The 10,657-nt window shown below is 44.6% G+C and overlaps 1 protein-coding gene across 1 annotated transcript in view; it reads left to right on the forward strand.

Annotated features, from left to right (window-relative positions):
* Positions 1 to 10,657, forward strand: part of Hgd (homogentisate 1,2-dioxygenase) — a 48,547-nt gene that overhangs the window by 16,166 nt on the left and 21,724 nt on the right. The gene's annotated exons all lie outside the window — the stretch shown is intronic.

Here is a 10,657-nt window from a genome sequence, read left to right on the forward strand (position 1 = left end):
TTTGGTTCCTGTCCTGGAACTAGCTCTTGTAGACCAGGCTGGCCTCGAACTCACAGAGATCCGCCTGCCTCTGCCTCCCAAGTGCTGGGATTAAATGCGTGCGCCACCACCGCCCGGCTTGTTTTCTTCTTGAAGTTGTTACATTATCCTTGTTTTGTATTTTTGAACATTCTTTCTATGACAGTGACCAAACAGCTTTCTCCTCTAGTGTCTCCTCTGCTCACGGACTGGGAGGGGGTATGTCTCGAACCCCTCAGTACCTTTGTGACACCAGAGTCACAGAAAGAGCAGCTAGCTATCTTCTTGACCTGTGATCTGTGTCACCTGTCATCTGCTTCCCTTGCCTGATAGACACTCTGGCTATTCCTGTACACATCTATCCTTTCGTCTCCATTCCTCCTTGACAAGTTAATATCTCTTTCCAATTTTATGCTTCATTAATTAACCACAGCATTCTGCGATCATCACTTCCCCCTGCATAACCTTTTCCAAATATGTACTCCAGGCTCTCATGAACGACGTCTGAGAAAATTATATTTAGGTTCCTGTCTGACAGGCCTTCCTGGTGGAAGCCTGTAAGGTAGGTGCATCTTTACCTGTCAAAGACCAATTTTAATACTTCAGTAACTTCACTAACTACCCACATGGAAGATCTCCGAGACTTTGAAGAGTCAGGACTTGCTTAATACTTCTCTCATCTAACCTCAATCCTACAGGGATCCCCCCCCCCCCACCATAGGCTACTGTGACAACCATCCTTGATGCCGTGCTAGAAACCTGGGGACTATCCCATTCCAACCTTCATCTTCTTCAGTTTACATTTGAGCCTGCATCTGAGAATGAATCGGAACTCTTGAGTGCTTTTACACTCAGCCTTTGGAGGTTAGCTCAGTCCATTAATATCTCATATAAGGACGCCTAATTCTGTTTATCATGTCTCTTCCCCTAACTTGTGAAAGCTCAGAGTTTAATGAGCACATCTAAATCCAACTCAAGTTTACAGATTCCAACATGCATTCTGAGTCAGCTCTTTTAGAAGCCAGTCTTCCAGATTTTATTTCTTATTACAATCCCTAACTTTTGATTGCTGGACGATTAGACCCTCGACACAGTTAAAGTCTAGACTGTGGAAATTACCGCTTGGTTTTCAACTAGTATGATTTGGACCATGTGGGAATTATTTCAGAATTAATTAAAGGTCATATCACAGAACTCCTTCTGTCCCATGCAACTTATCAAAAGTGCTGCCAAGCAGTACATCCTTCCAGAATATTAGCTGTCAAACATGTTCAGCTCTACAGATCCTGCCATATTGACAGTCTCAATATGCCTTATCTGATACCTTAAGCCTTCTTCATCCAGCTTTCTCTTTAGATGCTCTGCCACATCTACTCTTCTTCCTCCTCCTCTTCTTCCTCCACTTCCTCTTCCTCTTCTTTTCAGAGTGAAGCTGAGTCTTACCCTAAATATGCACTCTACTCCCAGTTCTGACAGACATCTTAAGAAAATAGTTTAACCCCTCACATCCAACTACACAGGACGACTCCATCCTGTATAAGTCACCTGCCCTAACTATTCTTAGAGGGTAACTCTTGTACTCAGGGAGCTGAGATAGAATGATGATGAGTTTAAGTTCAGCCTAGCCTATAGAACAAGATCCAAACTCAAAAAAAAAAAAAGAAGAAAGGAAAGGAAGGAAGGAAGGAAGGAAGGAAGGAAGGAAGGAAGGAAGGAAGAAAAGGGTGGAAAGGAAAAGAAACATACCCCTCTTCTCCATTTCCCCCCTTCATCCCTGAGATAAAGAACTGTTATGTTTGCCCAGTCTGCCCTTGAACCCCTGACCTCAGGAAATCCTGTCTCAGCTTCTTGAGTAGATACCATACTAGTAGGTACTGTTTTCCCATGGAAGGTCATATCCCCAAGAATAACACACTTTTATTCAAAACTTGCATAAAAGGGTCAATGTCTAGGATTCCACCAGTACAGAATTAACCACATCTAATATTTTAACGTATTCCTTTTCATTTTAATCCTTGGACGTTTATGTGAATCGGTAATTCTTACAGTTCCATGTAACCAGGAACAAAAATATAATTGAACACAATTTCAACCCTTACTTGATTCTCCTTGAAACATTAACTAATACCTAATACATGTCCTGAAGCATCTCTCTGTAAATCCCCTTGCTCAGTTTTACCCAGACTCCATACCTTTTCTGAGCCGGGATCTTCTCTCCCGTTCTCTCGCCTGCCCACGCTCTTTGCCTTGTCTCCAATGGTTCTTAGTTCAACTTTTCTACATTCTGCCTTCTGTCTCTAGAAAATGGCACCAGTCATGTGGCTTCCCCACCCCCTCTTCCTAAGACACGTACACATGATGATATCCCTGGTGAGACTGAAGTACAAGGATACCCAGAGAGGATGTACAAGTCGGAAGTACTCCCCATGGAGTAGGGAGGAGCAGAGAAAGAAACTGTGGAGATGAGTAATTTAAAAATCTTTATTTGCATGTAATTAGTTTATGATATAATAGTTTCATATTTGTGTTTTTTTAAAAGCATTATTTTGTACCTTTTCCCATGTCTTATACTCCTGTTCATAAATTTTTGTTATTGTTTGCTGGTTTTTGTGTGTTTGTATTTTCCAAGACAGGGTTCCTCAGTGTAGTCCTGGCGGTCCTGGATCTCGCTCCATAGACCAGGCTGGCGTCGAACTCAGAGTTCCTCTAACCTCTGCCTCCCAAGTGCTGGGAGTAAAGGCTTATGCCACCACCACCCACCATTACTATTTTTTAAAAATGAATTAAATTTACTTAGTGTATGTGTGTGTGTGTGTGTGTGTGCGCGCGCACGTGCATAAGTGCTTGTGAGTGCACACACACACACACACACACACACACACACACACACTCCACAACACTGTAGTAGACAAGTCAGGCTTTCAGTGTCTCCTGCCATCAGGGCCCTCAGCATTTATCTTCGGTTTTCAGGATTGGTGGCAGGCGCCTTTGTTGGTCATCTGTAATGCTGTACTATAACCCATGCTGGTAAATGGATTCTCCTGTCACATTTTGATGCTTTCTGTTTTTACTGTCAGAAATCATCTGTGGTAATTCCAGTCCTTGTCTTCCAGCACTCCAAAACATGAACACTGACTTGCCTTTTTTCTTTTTTTTTCTGAACTGCTGTCCTTCCCTGGGTACCATGACATTGCAGTGACTTAAAACCCACAAAATAAGGGCTCTCCAGGTTCTGAACTAGACTATCACCTCCCCCTTGTGGCTGTCTCCCTCCTGGAATTGGGGCACTTCTCTTTCCGGGTCTTTCTTATTTTTTTTTCCTCTCTCTCTCTAATTTTTAAACTTTCTTTAAATAACATTTTTTCATTTGTTTTACACACCGACCGCAGTTTCCCCTCTATTCTCTCCCCCCCCTTATCCTAGATACCCTTCGCCCCCCCCCCAGCTACCCTCCTCCCTATCCACTCCTCCATCTCCATTCAGAACAGGGTAGATCTCCCATGGGCTTGAACAAAAAGCATCAAGTTAACTCAGGACCAAGCTCCTCCTCTCTGAACCAAAAATAGAAATGTTCGGTTCCCTTCTCTCCTCTTCCCTTTTGCTTTCTCTCCCCGTTCATAACTAAAGCAAAATGGAACTCGTGGCAGCTCCTTCTCAAAGCCCTGCTTCCCGAGACTGAGGCGGGTTTCTTCTGCTGTCTTCTCTCCTCACCCTTCGGTTTCCTTTCTGTGCTTGCAAGGGCTCCAGTCATCTTCAGTTACCAACCCCACCCCCATGTATGCTGTCACGATTCTAACCCAGCTGGTCATGGTGGTACACGCCTACAATCCAGGTTCAGGAGACGGAGGCAAGAGGATCATGAGACCCTGCTTTAAAAATAAAGGAATAAATGGTATTTCTATCACATTCTGGAGATAAGGATATATGAATGGGATCCAGACCATAATACTCTTCCTCACCCTTTTCTTCTAAATATCAGCTGGTGAATGTCCCCCGCTTTGTTGGATTCTCTTTGCCACACATACAAAGGGATAGTTACTGATGAAAAACGCCTGGGTGAGACAAGCCACTAGGAAGAATTCCTTAAGCAGCTGAGGAATTTTTCTAGCTCACTTTAAAAAATTAAAGTGTGGACCACACTTTAAGAAATTTTGTAGAGTTTACTCCTGAGATAGCTCTAATTTTTCTCCTTGTCCTTAACTCTAGATAACACAGAGCTCATTTCCATTGACCTGGGTTACGATAACAGCCTCATAACTGGCCCAATATGGCATCCTCATCCTATGCCTGATTGAACTCATTCTCATCTAAAAGTCTTCAGATCCTGCAATCATCCCTTAGCCGCACTGCCCAGGCTGTCAAGTGCAGGCTCCTACACCAGAGGGAAGAGCCGTGATGCACCTACTACCATGAGCTTTTAAACCTCTACATCTGTGGCCCCCAATCTTGGGATGCTTTAACCCTTTAATACAGTTCCTCGTGTTGTAGTGACCACCAACCATAAGATCATCTTTTTTGCTACTTCATAACTGTAATTTTGCTACTGTTATGAATCGAAAGGTAAATATTTTGGAGGTAGGTGTTCCCCAGAGGGGTCGCGACCCATGGATTGAGAACCAGTGCTCCACTTCTTGCTGTGTCCCCTGTTTGCCAGACATAGTTGGACCATCACTATTCCAGGAAAATGGGCTAAAGTGTTCAGCCTTGGGGCGTTATGCTTTTCTGTCTTCCTGGAATGTTCTCTACCCTTATAAACATCTATCTGTCAAACCCCACGAATAATTTAAAATTGGCCTTAAATCTAAATATACTGCTTTCTTCCATTGCCCTCGAGCATCTCCTAGGGTGTCGGAGAGGAGCTCATATCTCTGCGGTCTCTCTCTGGTCTGCAGCACCTAGCACACATCTATTTCCCAAAACTGCAAATATTTGTTGAGCGTATTCCCTGGTAGCTCAGATCTCACCATCCTATAAATAGACAGGATTGCATTTCCCTAAATGCATCTTCTGGCACTGGCCAGCATTGCAGTGCACATTGCCTTGTGGGGCCTTTTTGGACAGCTCTCCAGATCTTTCATGCAGTTAGTCTCTATCAACTTACATTTCACTCCTTGGAAAGATACCGGAGCTGTCTACAAACCAAACGATTTCAGGTCTACAGCTGTCAAATAGGCCTCGTGCCAGGACACATCCCTGAAGGAACGCGTCTAGTTATGCATCTCTTCCAAAGTCATTTCCACTGTTTATTTTCCTCCTTGGGAACTCTTCATGCTTTGGAGTCTTCTGCAATGTTCTCAGAGTGGCACTGATGGGCAGTGCTGGGATTTGTAGGCAGTGAGGCCATTAGGTCAGCGGGGGTCTAGTAGCAAAGGGGATTACAGGTGCCCACCCTCCTCTTCTCTCCTTTGTTCCCTGGCTCCTGAGGTGAACGATTTCCTCCATCCTAATATTCCACCCTCACCAGAGGCCCAAAGCCAGGACTTCTCAGTCGTACACTAGACTCCCTAAAATTATGAACCCAAATAATCCTTTCCTCTTTGTAAACTGAGTGGCGGGGATTTCATTATAATGGAGGGCTGACTAGCAGACTTAGACCGCAACCCTGGAAAATGACTACAAAATCCTCAGCTTTGCATTCAGGAGCAAAGTCACACTGGGAATCTAGGTCTCCATGCATGATGACTCATTATTTTTTGAAGGTCCATGAAAGACATTAGAAAGTCTAAACAAATTACTGTGACTTGGATCCTTTTTGTCTGTGCTCCTGCCCATGGCTCCAAAGATAACCAGTGCAAGCGATAGTCTTGTCTCTCTCCACATAAATTATAGTTCCTTTTCTCCTGAGATTGATAGGTTTGCCAAAGACTTCTGTGAGTCACTCTTTATTTCCTCCACCCCCTCTTCCCTCCTCGGTCTAAAAGTCAACATTAATGATTATCCTGAACCTCCTCCAACCACGGCTGCAGCTGGCACTGGCTTAAGCGTTATGTCTGTGCTTTATGTGAGAGTAACCCACAAGTTACTTCAAAGTTCTTGGATGGTGTTACCGGCGTGGAATAACATGTCTGCCTCTAGCCAACCCATGTGAAGAGAACCCAGGTCATTCAGTGGAATTGAGTCCGTGGAAGTTTGGGGTGGAGTCAGTGAATGAAGGGCTCTAAGTCTTGAAAGGGATTTTCATATCATCCAGGCAAAGTTGAGTCTTCTAACTTCAGACATATTGAGGCTTCTTCTCTCTGGTTTCCTTTTCATCTTGGGCATGAATTTTGAATCTCCTTCATTAAATGTTAACAGGAATCCTCTCGTTGCCCTCCTTTGGAAGTGTTAAAGAATTTTTTGTTCAAACGTTGAGCATTCTTGGAAATGCTTTTCAAACTCTTTTACCACCTCAATTTTCATGCATAAAAGTTTATTCTCCATTGGAATTTGCACAAATGAAAAGCAAACTATGTGTCGTCCTGATAGTCCTGAAGGAAACAAATGTAGGAAGCCAAGTCGTGGTTGGGACTTCAACATCCCTCTCTCAGTAGTTGGCAGAAGCACTGGACAAAAAATCAGAACGGTTGAGCAACTTTGTACACTTGAAAGGGACTGACCCACATATTGGGAATAATTTTGGACTTTTATAAGCAATGTTCTTTTTTTTTTCTTTTGATTTTTCGAGACAGGGTTTCTCCGTAGCTTTTGGTTCCTGTCCTGGAACTAGATCTTGTAGACCAGGCTGGCCTCGAACTCACAGAGATCCGCCTGTCTCTGCCTCCCAAGTGCTGGGATTAAAGGCGTGCGCCACCACCGCCCAGCAAGCAATGTTCTTCATGTTTATACCATTCAATAAGTGTGCATTCAAACATACTAAAGCCTAGATATCATATCAGAGACTATAAGCTATTCCATTGTTTTTGAGTTAAATTCCATAAGGAAAGAGCTATTCAGTGGTTATACATAGTATGAAAAAATGGTTGTGAAACTGTAGCATTATATTATGGCATTGGCTGGGCCACTTAAATAACAGGAACGGTACCCTCTAGGGTTGGAGGCTGGGAGTCTAATAACAAGGTCTGTGAAGGGTTGATGTCTGTTCATGGCTTTCTTCTTTGTTTGTTTGTTTTGAGACAGGTTTTCTTTGTATAGCCTTGGATGTTCTAGAACTCGCTTTGTAGACCAGAATGGTCTTGAACCCACAGAGATCCACCTGTCTCTGCCTCCCAAGCGCTGGGAATAAAGGTGTGTGCCACCACTGCCCAGCTTCTTTTTTACTGGGCCATCTTCCCTTTTGTCTCCACACAGCCTTTCTTCGGACTAGATGTTGGAAATAAGATAATCTATAATTATTTTGGTTTAGTACTCTGGGCTTTATTTCACTATTATTGTTTTTTGACAAGATCTTTGTATATATCCCAGGCTGTAAAACCTTCAGTTCTCCTGACTCAGTCTCCCAAGTGTCTGGATCCTAATTCTTCATAGGCTGACACTCCTACATCGTATAATTTAATTAGATCTTATTTGCCACTGAAAGGCCTCACCTCCCAGGCAATCTCACTGGAGGCTGGAGCTTCAGTATATGAATTGGTATTGCGTGAGGTTGGGGGAGGTTCCAGCTCAAACCAAAGAGTTCTTATCAGTCATGGAGTGTCCTTCCATTGTCAGATGCTCCTCTGTAAGGAATTATAACCCCTTCTATAACCCCACTGTGACATATAGGGAAAGCAATCCAAACAAGGAAAATGATTTGCCCACAGAGGGAGTAGCAGAAGCCAAATCTTCCCATTTGCCCCATGCACAGTCCTCTTGGCCTGGGTTTACCATGGCAACAATGCAGTAGGCTGAGCTTCTGGCCTCAGCAGGGAATGTTCTCTTCTGCTCTCCAAGGGCATTTCTGTCCATCCCTCTTCACAGTCACTAAAACATCACATCGGGTCTCCTGACCAAAACCTCTTGCCTGAAGATCCAAAGTTGAATTTCTCCTGTGGTCCAGGTCTTATCAGAACAACGTCAGGATCTTTATTATTCCTCATGATACGGCTCTGTACAATCTACTGCCATCAGACCCAAGAGATACATTATCTTTCCCTCTGTAGCATCTGCCATTTGAAGGCGATCATTTTTTACATTAGTGAAGAAAGGCTCATGGATGCCATGACTTCCTCCATCTGGAATGTAGACCCTATTGGTGGCAGACTTCCTATAGCAGCACGCAGCTGCATTTTCATCCACCACCTCAGCCTCTCTCTCCTTGTAGCTGGAGAATTGCGGTGCTACCAGAGACTTCAGAAAAGTCTGCAGTGGATCTTGCCAACCCATCAGACCTTGGGGTCGGTCTTCCCCACTCACGGAAGAGCCTCTTTTCTGTGAGGTGGGGCTTCATTTCTACCCACGGCAGATATAATCTAAAACATTTTTATAGTATATATTTATAAATATGTTACATAGAATTACACACATATACATACAGATGTGTGTATATATGTATATATGTGTATATATGCATATATATATACACACACACATATATATATATATAAAACATCTCTCCTTCCTTCATATCCCCTGCCCTTCTCTCCTTTTTCCTTGGATTTGCTAACTCTTGAGCTTATATTATTTAAACCTTGCTGATATCTGGAAGCTGGCATTGCCACCACCACATCTAGCTTGAGATGTCATTATTTATTTGGTTTAGCTGTATGGCTTACCTCTTGATTGGGTAGGCTTTTCTAAGCATGTTTGGCTTAGCAACCCAGTAGTCACCGGATCTCTGAGTGTGGGTTAGCTGCACATAGAAGAACGTCTATAAAATGCTGCTGCCTGGGTCCCACTTCCAGGGGTTCTGATTTAATTTGGTCCTGGTTTCAAAGGCTGTCCAGCTGATTCTCATGGGTATCCAGGGTTGAGAATCTCTGGTTAGTGCTGAATGGTTGCCAGGGAAACGATTGATCGGCTACTTAAATTCTTCCTCTGGGAAATCTATGGTGATGACTCTTTTCCAGGTGATTTTCCTCCACTGCTGCCAGAGAGAGAGGCGGTAGGCAATGGCCAGTAGGGGACCACGGTCACCCCTTAGGGCTGCAGCAGTGTGTGGGTGGGGGCGCCGCTCAGGGGGAGAGCATGTGTTGCACAAACACGGGGTTCTGAGTTTGGTCCCCAGCCCCCACCACCATCCTACAAGCTCAGTGCTCAGCTATAGCCCTTCCCGAAGTCAAGGAAATTTTCTTCTAGGTCTGAAATTCTCGGCAGGACATTTGACTTAAAGGGATGTTTTAACAATGGCCATATTTGGGATGGCTACAACCTGGAGGAGTGCGACTGGAATCGGATGGGCAGGAGCCAGGGGCAGTGCTAAGCATCTCTCTGTGCACGGGGCAGCTCTACAACAAAGAATTACCCAGCACAAAATGCCTCACATGCCAATGGTTGAAAGCCCCTGCTAGATCCTTACTCTTTGGGTTCCCCCGTGTCCCAAGAAGTACCATCATGACCGGAACCAGCCCTGAAGTATTTCCCGCATTCGAATTCTACTTTAGGAGCAATTTCAACGGTCTTTTTCAGACCCGCATTTTGCATCCCTTTGAAGTGGTCCCAGTGGTCATCATTCCCTTTGCTTTTATGAAATGATGGAAGCTGCCTGACTGTAGGGATCAGAGGCAGAATAATCCCAGCAGCACCTTTCCCGTCGATGCTCCCTTTCCTGCCTGGCTGCCTTCTCACAATACAGAATGAACAGAGCCCAGGACCTTGATGGAGCCCTTGCCCATCCAATTTTCACCAGGTGTAGCAGCCAAGGGAGCTAGCCCCAGGGTGCAGGTCACTCCGGAAGATATGCCCTGGGGCTACTGGGCACGTGAGCTCGCAGTCTGGCTGCTGCAGGCTGTCTGCATTGATTCATAAACACCGACCGGCACTTGTTGATCTTTCCCCCCACTCCCTTAGATCAGTTTGTTATTGAATTAAAGATGATTGTGATTTAAAGGGAACCATTGGGCAGCCTGGGGACAAACCCAAGGTTTGGGGAAGAAATTGAACCGGCGCTACATTTACCAAATCCAGTCTCAGCTGGATGCATTCTTCTCTCTCTTAAGGAAATAATTCAAAACTGCAAGGGCTGGAAGTAGAAGTAGAACCTTCCCCTGCAGTGTCAGGAGCCCACACAGAGAGGCTGGCATGCCGGGAAAGGGAGCCGATTCTAAATAGCATGAAAGCGGCATCAGTCAAAACTCACAGATGTGCCTGAGCGAAATGTTAAAAGAAACACCTTCCGAGAGAGGGAGCGACGGCTTCTCTTTATTTTTATAATTGAAAGCACTAAGGAACAAAGGCACTTTATATTCATATTAAATATACACACCCCGACATCACACCGAGAGAAAGGTACAGAGGCCTACAGCATTCACGCGCGCGCACGCGCACACACACACACACACACACACACCTCCAGTACACACACAGAAACACACACCCTAGTAGCACATACACACAAGACATACACCCATACAGAGCATACACACACAGCAAGAGAGGGATAGACACCCCCTACAGCACACATATAGACACACACCCCTTTGTATATACATAGAAATATACACCCTACAGAGCATGTGTGTATGTGTGTGTGCACACACGCACACATACATGGACGAGAGAGAGA

This window comes from Microtus ochrogaster, chromosome 2 (assembly GCF_000317375.1).
Source record: "Microtus ochrogaster isolate Prairie Vole_2 chromosome 2, MicOch1.0, whole genome shotgun sequence".
In the NCBI taxonomy this organism is placed as follows: Eukaryota; Metazoa; Chordata; class Mammalia; order Rodentia; family Cricetidae; genus Microtus; species Microtus ochrogaster.